This window comes from Phoca vitulina, unplaced genomic scaffold (genome assembly GCF_004348235.1).
Source record: "Phoca vitulina isolate PV1807 unplaced genomic scaffold, GSC_HSeal_1.0 scaffold13, whole genome shotgun sequence".
Classification (NCBI taxonomy): Eukaryota; Metazoa; Chordata; class Mammalia; order Carnivora; family Phocidae; genus Phoca; species Phoca vitulina.
Genome location: NW_022589716.1, coordinates 45,505,444 through 45,518,781, shown reverse-complemented (window position 1 = coordinate 45,518,781; position 13,338 = coordinate 45,505,444). Strand labels below are relative to the sequence as shown.

General features: G+C 40.6%; 1 protein-coding gene and 1 pseudogene across 2 annotated transcripts in view; both read left to right on the top strand.

Annotated features, from left to right (window-relative positions):
* The window catches only part of RAB7A (RAB7A, member RAS oncogene family), a 128,930-nt gene that overhangs the window by 72,087 nt on the left and 43,505 nt on the right, over positions 1-13,338 (top strand). The gene's annotated exons all lie outside the window — the stretch shown is intronic.
* Positions 4,925-5,598, top strand: LOC116636851 (annotated as a pseudogene).

Genomic DNA, 13,338 nt, shown 5'->3' with positions numbered 1-13,338 from the left:
CTGCAGGACATCATCAAGCATGCCAAATACACTTCATAGGAGCTCCAGGAGGAGAATATATAGAGAGGAACAAAATGTTTGTGAAAATCTAATGTCCAGAAACTTCCAGAATTTAATGAATTTACACATCTAAGAAGCTTAATGATCTCTAAAGAGGATAAACTCAAGAAATCTATGGCAAGACACATTACAGTCAAGTTGTAACTTGAATTTGCAAAGCAACAGGAACTTGAAAAAAGAGAATCAACTTGTCATATATAAGGGATTCTAAATAAGATTTTAACAGTTGATTTCTCATCAGAAATCATGGATGCCAGGGGCACCTAGGTGGCTCAGTCATGTAATGTCTGCCTTTGGTTCAGGTCATGATCCTGGGGTCCTGGGATCGAGGCCCATGTCGGGCTCCCTGTTCAGTGGGGAGTCTGCTTCTCCCTCTCCCTCTACCCCTCCACCCACTCAGGCTGTCTCTCTCTTTCTCAAATAAATAAAATCTTTTTTAAAAAAAGAAAGAAATCATGGATGCCAGAAGACAGTAAAGATGATGTTTTTTAAAGTCCTGAAAGGGGGGAAAAACCTTACCAATTAAGAATTCTGTATCTGGCAGAACTATCCTTCGAGAATGAAGGAGAAATTAAGATATTTCCAGATGAACAAAAGTTGAGGGTATTCATTACCGGTACTCCTGCACCACGGGAAATGCTAAAGGGAGTTCTTCAGTCTGAAGTGAAAAGACACTAGATACTAACTCAAAGCCGTAAGAAGAATACTGATGTAGGTAACTATAAAAGCCAGTATTCTCTTTTGTTTTGTCCTTTTTTAAAATATATGATTTAAAAGACAGAAACACGTAGGCCCCTTGGTGGCTCAGTCGGTTAAGTGTCTCCCTACCGGCTCAGGTCATGATCTCAGAGTCCTGCGATGGAGCCCTGCACCAGGCTCCCTGCTCAGTGAGGAATCTGCTTCTTCCTCTACCTCTGCCCCTCCCCACCACTTGTGCCTTCTCTCTCTCTCTCTCAAATAAATAAGATCTTTTTTGAATAAATGACAGAAACATGAAAGTTATAAGTTGTCATAACAGGCACACATGTATATAGATGTAATCTATGATAATAACAATGTAAAGGAGAAAGGACAGAATAGAACAGAGTGTAAACTATTGAAACTAAATTGATATTATTTAAATTAGGTTATTATAAATTTAAGATGTTAATTGTAATCCCCAAGGTAACCACTAAGAAAATAATAAATATACAGAAGAGGAAAGAAGAGGGAACCAAAATGATACATAAAAATTACATTAGGGGCGCCGCCTGGGTGGCTCAGACAGTTAAGCGTCTGCCGTCAGCTCAGGTCATGATCTCAGGGTCCTGGGATCGAGTCCCATGTCCAGCTCCTTGCTTAGCAGGGAGTCTGCTTCTCCCTCTCCCTCTGCTCCTCTCCCCGCTTGCGCGCTTTCTCTCAGATAAAATCTTTTTTTAAAATTATATTAAAAATTCAACTAAATACAAAAAATATCAGTAAATGAAGAACTGAACAATGGAAAAATAGATATACAGAAAACGAATGGTACATGGCGGAAGTAAATCTTTCCTTATCAATAATAACCAAGTCCTCTTCCCCAAGTATCTTGCAGACACAGCATGTACTTCTTACGTTGCTCCCATCTGCAGCTGTTTGTGCCCAGTCTCTAGCTGACCTGTACTGTGTTGTCAGACTTGCTGGAGCTCAGCATCTTCTTTCTCTTCATTTAAAATTCAGGAAGTACAGCTCGACCTCCCCCATGGTCTTTGATTTGATTTCTGCCTTGTCCATTCACCATGAGAGATTAAATTGGCCTCACTCTATTTTGTTTGCCTTTCTGATTCTTCCTGGGCAGCCTAAAACAGAAGTGTCTTAGAATAAAGTTGAGGAACCTGCCAGCCGTCGCTGTTGGCCCTGGCTGTGACCTGAAGGAGAGGTTTGGGTTGTACCATCAGGCTGCGTGGTTTTCAGAGGGTTTCCTTTTAAGGACACACATTGAGGACAGTTGGTTCCCTCTGGTGCTGTGCTACTGCTGCTGGTGCTGGGGATGGAGGAGGCCCCAGGGCCACTGCTAGGGGGCTGAGCTGGGGATGGTGGTCCTTGACTCCAGACGGGGTGTGGGGGACTGGCAGGCACTGTGGCCTTCTACTGTGAGTTCTGGTGCTCCCAGGTGGAAATAGCAGGTTTGCTGCAGGTATTTTTTACTGCATTGTCAAGACACCTGCTGAACCTTCTAGGTTGGGGAAAGAATGCAACTGTTAGGGTTAGCAGAAGGGGAGGAGGGGCTTATTATGATGGGGGTGGCCCTTCACCTTGGGTTTCTTGAGCTTGGGATCACTTAGGTGGCCATCACACTCTCATACCTCCATGCTGTTCATGAGTCCTGGATCTGGTCCCACCCATAGCCCATGTTCATCATTACTTTTGTCACCCCGGGGGTCCTTGTTGTCATGAGGCACTCTGTAAGATGTGAGTTTCTCTTCCTGGCCCATATTTATCCTTGGATCCCTCATAATATTTTCTAACATTCCTCTATCACTGCAGTTGAGGGTCATCAGTTTTCTCGAGATTTTCACATTCAAGAGATAAAGAACATTGGAATGTGGTATTGCCCCCTTAGGATCTGCTTCTATAGCTCCCTGAAGTCCTCTCCCACAAAAGACAGGGACACCAGTGACCATGGTGACAGAATGATTACCATGCTTCACACATCCACCATAGTGGATCGTTGTATTTGGGGGGTGGGGGCAGAGGGAGAGAGAAAGAGAATCTTAAGCAGGCTCCATGCTGGGCGATGTGGGGCTCGATCTTAAAACCCTGAGATCATGACCTGAGCTGAAATCAAGAGTTGGACACTTAACCAACTGAGCCCCTCAAGTGACCTTGGATCATTGTACTTTTGGCACAGGAAGGGTTCTGGGGTAGTATAAGGGAGGCCGTTACAGTAGGTGTTCTGCTTATGGCCAGTGGGGAACTCATTGCTGAGGCCAAAGTTTGCAGTTTTTACATTCAGCTGAGTGTCACAAAGAAGGTTCTCTGGCTTCAGGTCCCTGTGGATGATACCATTCTGGTGGCACTACTGCACAGTGGATACTAGCTGCTGGAATTTGCCTCTGGCCTCTTTCTCTGTCATGTGGCCATGGTCCATTGTAAATAAACATGTACTCCAAGACAAGGAATAGTGCTTCCTCAGTGTCAGTCACCTCAACTTTACAGTATTGGTGTGATTCAAGGCCTTTGTGCTGTGTGCGTCTTAGAAAAGTCCCTGGAAACTGGAGGAGCTCTGCTGACTGTTCTTAGTGACCTTCACAGCCTCTGTCCCAGTCAAGATGTGCTGGGCTAACCTCACCACTGGCAGTTACCCTGGCCAGTGGTCTCAAGGAGCTCGTAATTGTAGATAGGGGTGATTTGTTAGCAGAGATGGCTGCAAGGTCGTGCTGCATGGTGATCTGCTAACTGTACTAACTGGCGATAACTAATTGTGCTAACAACACTAATGATATAAAATAATAATTACGCTTACTATGCTAATAAAAGAATAAAAATGAGAAAAGACAATGAAGAAAAATAAGGTAGAACAAAGAAAAATAAGAAAAAGAAAGAAGATGGAAAGAAAAAAAGGAGTAAACAACCTGTCAGGTTACTAAAGTCCATCAGGTCACCAGAAATCAGCTTTCTGAGCTATAAAGACCAAAAACCTAGGCCTAGACAGGGGCCCAAATGGGTCTTTGTAATTCCATCACAGTGGTGCAGGGCAAGAAATGGGCTGATAATGGCTGGGGATAATCTACAATGGTTTTTTTTGTTTTTTTGTTGTTGTTGTTGTTTTTTAAAGATTTATTTATTTATTTGAGAGAGAGGGTGGGGAGAGAGGGAGAGAAGAGAATTTGAAGCAGACTCCCTGCTGAGCAGGGAGCCCAATGCAGGGCTCAGTCTCACAACCCTGAGATCATGGCCTGAGCTGAAATTAAGAGTCAGATGCTTAACTGACTGAGCCACCCAGTCAGTTTTTTTTTTTTTCCCTTAAAGGATTCCAAAGAGCTTTTTGTTTAGGTGGATCATTATTAGAGAGTAGTATTTACTTTATTGAAAAAATGTGTGGTGCTTCAGTGGGCTTTTTCTTTCTAGTTTGGAAATCTGTAATAATTTCTGGCTATAAAGACCTCAGTGTTTACACTTAAAATACTCATTTCATTTTGCTTAAACTCTGGTCTCAAAATGATGATACAACTCTGTTAGCATCACAGTACTATAGGAAAGGGTTTTGTTGCATACAACACAATAAGGTACCTTATTAATATCTGTAAAACTGAGGGGTAATGACAAAGAAAGTAGCTATAGAATACACACAGAAGGAAATGAGAAAGGAGTTAAAATGTTTTACTACAAAAAAAATCAGCTGAACACAAAAGAATATGTGCAGAATAATCAAAAAGCTATTAAGGCCTATAGAACACAAACACCAAAGTGACAGAAATAAGTCCTTCCTTATCAGTAATTTCTTTAAATATAAACGCATTAAACTCCAAAAAGACAGATTGGCAGATTGGATAGAAAAACCTGATCCAACTATTTATTTACAAGAGACTCGGTTTAGATCCAAAGACACAAAAAATTTGAATATGAAAGAGTGGGAAAAGATAATTCACATAAATAGTAACCAAAAGAGAGCTGGGGTGGCTGTACTGAAATGAGTCAAGATAAATTTTTTTTAAAGATTTTATTTCTTTATTTGTCAGAAAGAGAGCACAAGCAGGGGGAGAGGGAGAAGCAAACTCCCCACTGAGCAGGGAGCCTGATGTGGGGCTGGATCCCAGGACCCCAAGATCATGACCTGAGCCGAAGGCAGACAGATGCTTAACCGACTGAGCCCACCCAGGTGCCCCTCAAGATAGATTTTAAATAAAAAAAATTTACAAGAGACAAAGAAGAACATATGTTAATAAAAGGTTCAGTACAGCAAGAAGATAAAATAATGGTAAACATTTATTACATCTGATGACAGGTCATCAAATTATGTGACGCAGCCCTTCCCTTTTGTGGCCATCACTGAAGCGCCAGTGGCCAAAATGAAGTTCAGTCCCTTTGTGACTTCTGACTGGAGCAAGAACCATAAATGGCATTTCAGTGCACCTTCCCAAAAAATTTGCAAGAAGAGCATGTCTTCCCCTTTCCAAAGAGCTGGGACAGAAGTAAAACGTTCATTCCATGCCCATCCGAAAGGATGATGAATTGCAGGTTGTGCGAGGACACTACAAAGGTCAGCAAATTGGCAAAGTAGCCCAGGTTTACAGGAAGAAGTATGTTATCTACATTGAATGAGTACAGCAAGAGAAGGCGAATGGCACAGCCGTCCATGTGGACATTCACTTTAGCAAGGTGGTTATCACTAGACTAAAACTGGACAAAGACTGCCAAAAGATCCTTGAACATGAAGCCAAATCTTGCCAAGTAGGAAAAGAAAAGGGCATATATAAGGAAGAAAGAATTGAGAAGATGCAGGAGTAATCTTATATGCAACTTTAAATAAAAACTGTTAAGGGTCGCCTGGGTGGCTGAGTCGGTTAAGCATCTGCCTCTGGCTCGGGTCATGATTCCAGGGTCCTGGGAGCCTGCTTCTCCCTCTCTCTCTACCGCTCCCCCTGCTTATGCTCTCTCTCTGTCCGTCAAGTAAATAAAATCTTTTTAAAAAAATAAAAACTGTTAAAATGAAAAAAAATTATATGAAGCAAAAATTGACAGAACTGAAGGGAGAAATAGGTAATTTCACAATGATATTCAAGAGTGGGTAGAACCAGAGAACAGAGAAGTGAGGAAATAGAGAACTTGAACAACAGTAACCCAACCAGATCTAACAGACACACACAGGACCCCACCCAACAACAGCGCATGCATTCTTCTCAAGTGCACATGGGACCTTCTCTAGGACACACCTGGTGTTAGGCCACAATTTAAGGCTTGGTGGCAAGATAGATATCATAAAAATTTCTCTTCTGACCACAATGAGATGAAGTTATTCTATCAGTAACAGGAGGAAAACTGGAAAATTCACAAATCTGTGGATGTTAAACAACACACTCTGAAAGAACCAGTGGGCCAAAAATGGAATCACAAGGGAAAATTTTTAAATACTTAAGAGATGAATAAAATGAAAACACAATATACTAAAACTTATGCGACACAGCAAAGCACTGCTAAGGGGGAAATTCATAGTGATAAATGCTAACATTAAAAAAAGAAAGAAGGAGGGACGCCTGGGTGGCTCAGTCGGTTAAGCGTCTGCCTTCGGCTCAGGTCGTGATCCCAGGGTCCTGGGATCGAGTCCCGCATCGGGCTCCCTGCTCCGCGGGGAGCCTGCTTCTCCCTCTGCCTCTCTCTCTCTCTCTCTCTGTCTCTCATGAATAAATAAATAAAATCTTTAAAAAAAAAATAAATAAATAAAAATAAATAAATAAATAGCTGTACATTTAAAAAAAAAAAAAAAGAAAGAAGGAAACCTCTCTTTTAAGATTTTATTTATGTATTTGAGAAGGAGCACACACAAGTGCGGGGGTGGGGGGCGGTGGTCCGCAGAGGGGGAGGAGTGGGAGAGAATCTCAAGCAGACCCCGGACTGAGCACAGAGCCCCATTCAGGGCTCAGTCTCACAACCCTGAGAATTATGAGCTGAGCCGAAACCAAGAGTCAGATGCTTAACCAGGTGAGCCACCCAGGTGCCCCAAGAAGAAACATCTCTAATCAGCAACCTAACTTTACTTCCTGTGGAATTAGAAAAAGAACAAACCCAAAGCTAGTAGAAGGAAAGGAAATAATAAAGATTAGAGCAGACAGATTTCCGGCTGGATTGACTAAGAAAAAAAAAACCCTCCTATTTCTAAAATCAGAAATTAACTTTGTGGGGATGTTACTACCAATTCTACAGGGAAAAAAAAAGATTATAAGAGAGTCCTATGAACACTTGTATACCAGCAGATTTAATAACCTGTATGAAATTAATAAGTTCCTGGAAACACAAACTACCAAAACCGACTCAATAAAAATCATACTTGTTGTCAAGTAAGGAGATCAAATCAGTTACCCAAAACCTACCAACAAAGAAAAGCCCTGGACCTGATGTCTTCACTGGTGAATGCTAACATTTAAAGAACTAACACCGATCCTCACATTCTTCCCAGAAGTCAAAGAGGGAGGAACACTTACTAAATCATTCTGTGAGCCAGCATTGCTCTGATACCAGGACCAGGCAAATGCTACAAAAAAAAAGTTAAACTATAGGTCAGTAGCCCTTATAAACAATGATTCAAAGATCTTGAGTAAAATACCAGCAAACCAAGTATTAAGCAGCCTATTAAAAGGATTTATACACCATGAGCAAGTGGGATTTGTTCCTGGAATGCTAGGATGATTGCACATTGAAAAAGTGATCAATATAGTACACCACATTAACAAAGTGAAAGGAACAAGAAAAACACATGATCATCTCAATTGATGCAGGAAAAGCCTTTGACAAAATTCAGCCTTTCATGACTCAAAACACTAGGAATAGAAGATGATCACTTCAATATGATAAAAGCCATATATGAAAAGCACCCAGTGAACATCATAGTCAGTGGTAAAAGACTGATAGCTCTTTCCTCTGATTTAGTTCATGGACAAGGCAAGGATGCCCACTGCCACCACTTCTATTCATAACAGTACTAGAAGTTCTAACCAGAGCAGTTTGGCAAGAAAAGGAAATAAAAGCCATCCAAATGGGAAAGGAAGGAGTAAAATTATCTCTGTTGCAGATGACATGACCTTATATATGTAGAATATCTGAAGATTTCATACTAAAAAAAATAAAAACCTGTTAGAGCTAATAAACTAATTCAGCAAAGTTGCAGGATAGAAAATGAGGACACAAAAACGAGTTGCATTTCTTTTTTTTTTTTTTTTTTTCAGTTGCATTTCTGTATACTAACAATGAACTATCCAAAGAGGAAACCACTTACAATAGCATCAAAAAAAGTAAAATTAGCTTGGTAGGAAAGACGGATACCATCTGATTTCATTCATATATGGCATCTAGGAAATAAAACAAATGAGCAAAGGCAAAAAAAAGAGAAAGACAAACCAAGAAACAGACTGTTAACTATAGACAACACATTGATGGTTACCAGAGGGGAGGTGGGTGGGGGGATGGGTGAAATTGGTGATGGGGATTAAAGGGTGCACTTGTGATAAGCACTGGGTGATGTATAGAAGTGATGATCACTGTATTGTACACCTGAAACTAATAAACACTGCATGTTAACTATACTGGAATTAAAAATTTTTTAAAACTGAATTTTAAAAATTAACTTGGTGTGTGAAAGACCTATAAACTGAAAACTAAAACTGCTGGAAAAAATTAAACAAGATATAAAAAGATATACATGTCACGTTTTGGGGTTAGAAAACTTAATTTTATTAGGATGACAATACTCCCAAAGCCTTCTACAGATGCAGTTCAATCTTTATTAAAATTTCAGTGACTTGTTTTTCGCAGAAATAGAAAAATGCATCCTAAAATTCATATAGAAAATCATGGGACCCTGAATAGTGAAAACAGTCTTGAAAGCTCAAAACAAAGTTGAAGTCTTCCCACTTCATGACTTCAAAACTTTCTGCAAAGCTGTAATAAAACATTGTGGTACTAGCATAAGGATACATGTGTAGATCAATGGAATATAGAGCCCAGAAATTGACTTTCACATACAGGATCAGTTGAACTTCCACAAAGGTGCGAAAAGTCCCATTTAGTGGTAAAAGGACAGTGTCTTCAACAAATGGTAATGGTACTGGGGAAACATCTACCTGCAAAAGAATGAGCTTACCTATCACCATGTACAAAAATTAGATCAAAACCAAAGACTTAAATCTAAGAGTTAAAACTATAAAATTCTTAGAAGAAAACATAGGAGAAAAAATTATGACATTGGATTTGACAGTGATTTTGTGGCTATGACACTGAAAGCACAGGCAACAACAGGAAAAACAGGTAAATTGGACTTTATCAAAATTAAAAACTGTGCTTCAAAGGACACTATCAAGAGAGTAAAAAGACAATCCTCAGAATGAGAGAAAATACCTGTAAATTATATATCTGATAAGGAATTAATATTCAGAATATTTAAGAACTCCTACAACTCAGTAACATAAAACACGATTCAAAAGGGGCACAAGACCTGGATAGACATTTCTTCAAAGAAGATATGCAAATGGCTAATTCACACCACAAAAATGCATATCATTAGTCATTAGGGAAATACAAATTAAACGTACAATGAGATACCACTTCACACTGGCTATGATGGCATTTATTTTTTTTTATTTTTATTTTTTAATTAACGTATAATGTATTATTTGTTTCAGGGGTACAGGTCTGTGATTCATCAGTCTTACACAATTCACAGCACTTACCACAACACATACCCTCCCCAGTGTCCATCACCCAGCCACCCCATCCCTCCTGCCCTGCTCCACTCCAGCAACCCTCAGTTTGTTTCCTGAGATTGAGAGTCTCCTATGGTGTGTCTCCCTCTCTGGTTTCTTCTTCTTTCATTTTTTCCTCTCTTCCCCTATGATCCTCTGCTTTGTTTCTCAAATTCCACATATCATTGAGATCATATGATAATTGTCTTTCTCTGATTATCTTATTTCACTTAGCATAATACCCTCTAGTTCCATCCAGGTCGTTGCAAATGGCAAGATTTCAAATTTTTGATGGCTGCATAATATTCCATTGTATGTATGTATGTATATGTGTGTGTGTGTGTGTGTATATATATGTGTGTATATATATATACCACATCTTCTTTATCCATTCATCTGTAGATGGACATCTGGGCTCTTTCCATAGTTTGGCTATTGTGGACATTGCTGCTATAAACGTTGGGGTGCACGTGCCCCTTTGGATCACTACGTTTGTATCTTTGGGGTAAATACCCAGTAGTGCAATTGCTGGGTTGTAGGGTAGTTTCAACTTTTTGAGGAACCTCCATACTGTTTTCCAGAGTGGCTGCACCAGCTTGCATTCCCACCAACAGTGTAGGAGGGTTCCCCTTTCTCCGCATCCTCGCCAACATCTGTCGTTTCCTGGCTTGTTAATTTTAGCCATTCTGACTGGTGTGAGCTGGTATCTCATTGTGGTTTTGATTTGTATGTCCTTGATGCCCGAGTGATGTTGAGCACTTTTTCATGTGTCTGTTGGTGATGGCTGTTATTTAAACGGGCGGGAGGGCACCTGGGTGGCTCAGTCGGTTAAGCGTCAGCATCTGTGTCTGCTTCCGGCTCAAATCATGATCCCAGAGTTCTGGGATTGAGCCCCGCATTGGCTCAGGCTCCCTGCTCACTGGGGAGTCTGCTTCTTCCTCTGCCATCCTCTGCCACTCCCCCTGCTTGTGCTTTCTCATGCCCTTTCTCTCTCTCTCTCTCTCTCTCTCAAATAAATAAATAAATACATAAATAAAACACGTGTTGGTGAGGATCTGGAGAAATTGGAACTCTTGTCTATTGCTGCTAAGAAGTTGAAATGGTGCTGGCGCTATGGAAAGCAGTTTGGTTGTTCCTTAAAAGTTTAAACAGAGTTACTGTATGTCTTGGCAAACCCACTTTTAGGTATATACCCAAAAGATTTGAAAACAGGATCTCAAAACAGATACTGATATACTGTTGTTCATAGCAGAATTATTCAAGAGAGTCAAAAAGTAGAAACAACCCACATCATCAGCAGATAAAAGAATAAATAAAATACACTTTACCTTGAATTTAAATAAAATTAATAAAAAAGGATACGCAAGATGTATTTACTTGCAATGGCGTATTATTCACCATGTGAAAGTATGAAGTTCTGATGCATGCTACAATGTAGATGAAATTGAAAACATCATGCTGAGATATGCCATACATGAGGACAAATATTGTATGATCCCACTTCCATGAGCTATTTAAAAAAGGAAAATTTATAGACAGAAAGTAGAATAGAGATTATTAAGGGCTAGGGGAGCGGGACCTGCGTAATTATTGCTTAATCTGCATGGGGTTTCTGTTTGCTGTGATGAAAAAAGTTCTGGAAATAGATGGTGATGTTGCACCACAGTGTGATGTTCTTACAAATGAGGAAATTAAGATCAGTACCTTCTCTTCATAGACTCTTCCTCTCAAATAAAGCCAGACTGCATCTTAACTGACAGATCTCTGACCTTGAAATGTGATTTCATAAATTATGTATTACCACCTCATAGTGTGCTCAGCTGTGCATGTGATGTGGTGGAAAAGCATGTGTAGTTATGGAATATGGAATGTTCATCCCTTTTCCTTTTTGTCATGGTAGTTTTGTGTTTCCACCTTGAATTCGTATTTAGCAATGATGTTTCTAAAATGTTGTCCGAAACAAGCTGTGCATTGGTGATCCAGTTTGGCAGGCGGTCTTTATTTTGCCAAAATCTTAACTAGCACAGTTTCAGTCCTTTTAAACCTTCTCTTCAATAACTTTTGAAATAGAAGGAGAGTGTTGTGAAACTTTTGACATTTCTGTTCTTTAGCATTTCCTTTTCAGCCTGAAGAGTTGGGCCTGTGCTTGAGCATTACAGTTCCCCATTTTTTTACCTGAAACCTGAAGTGGTGAGCTTCTCTTAGCTTTTATATCTAGCCCTGGCCAACTGGTTAATTTTATGTGGCAGCTTGACTGGGGCAGGGATGCCCAGTTATTTGGTTAAAGCATTACTCTGGATGTTATCTGTGAGGGTCTTTCTGGAAGAGATTAATATTTGAATCTGTAGACTGTGCAAAGCAGATTGCCCTCATCCAGTTGTTAGAGTCCTGAATAGAACAAAAAGCTTGAACAAGAGAGAATTCACTCTATTTGAAGGTTTTCTCGTGCCTTCAGACTCAGACTGGATCTTATACCATTGGCTCTCCTGGTTGTCAGGCCCTCAGATTGCAGATCTCGGGACTCCTTGGCCTCCATAATTGTGTGAGCTACTTACTTGTAATAAATGTCACTTATATAAACTTTATATATGTATATATATAATCCTGTATGTATTTATGTGATCTTATACATTGTTACATATGTAAATCTTATATATATGAAGTTTATTTTTTTTTAAAGATTTTATTTATTTATTTGACAGAGACACAGTGAGAGAGGGAACACAAGCAGGGACAGAGGGAGAGGGAGAAGCAGGCCCCCCACCGAGCAGGGAGCCCGATGCGGGGCTCGATCCCAGGACCCTGGGATCATGACCTGAGCCGAAGGCAGACGCTTAACGACTGAGCCACCCAGGCGCCCCAGTATATGAAGTTTATTTTTAACAATATATTTTAAATCTCACTTGAAGGTAATTGGCAAAATATGACCTTATATATATATGTTGCCAGCAGAGCCATTAGGTTCTCTTCCTCCATCTTGGTGGTTCTGTTGGTTCTGTTTCTTTGGACAACCCTGACTAATAAACTTGACATTAATAATAGAGTCACTCTTTTCTAAGGACAGGTCCCAGAGCATCCTTATACTGATCCTTTACATACCTCTGTTTCTCAGATACTTTTTTTTTTTTTCTAAGATTTTATTTATTTGACAGAGAGACAGTGAGAGAGGGAACACAAGCAGGGGGAGTGGGAGAGGGAGAAGCAGCCTTCCCACTGAGCAGGGAGCCCGATGCAGGACTCTGATCCTGGGACTCCAGGATCATGACCTGAGCCAAAGGCAGACGCTTAATAACTGAGCCACCCAGGCACCCCAGAATTTTTATTCTTTTTTTTTTGTTTTTAAGATTTTATTTATTTGACAGAGAGAGACACAGTGAGAGAAGGAACACAAGCAGGGGAAGTGGGAGAGGCAGAAGCAGGCTTCCCGCCAAGCAGGGAGCCCGATGCAGGGCTTGATCCCAGGACCCTGGGACCATGACCTGAGCCGAAGGCAGTCGCTTAACGACTGAGCCACCCAGGCGCCCCGTCAGATACTTTTTTTTTTAAGATTTTATTTATTTGTCAGAGAAAGAACGCACAAGCAGGGAGAGTGGAAGGCAGAGGGAGAAGCAGACTCCCCACTGAGCAGGGAGCCCAGTGCGGGGTCGATCCCAGGACCCTGGGATCATGACCTGAGCTGAAGGCAGACACTTAACCGACTGAGCCACCCAGGCGTCCCATGTTTCTCAGATACTTGTTACAATTCAGAGAACTGGTGTCTGGTTTGTGAACAAGGCTTTTGATGGTTAAGCCTTTGAGTAAAAGTGAGGAAGTTCATCCACCAACCATAACAGAAGTGAGATGTAGAAATGAAAGGATGGGTCGC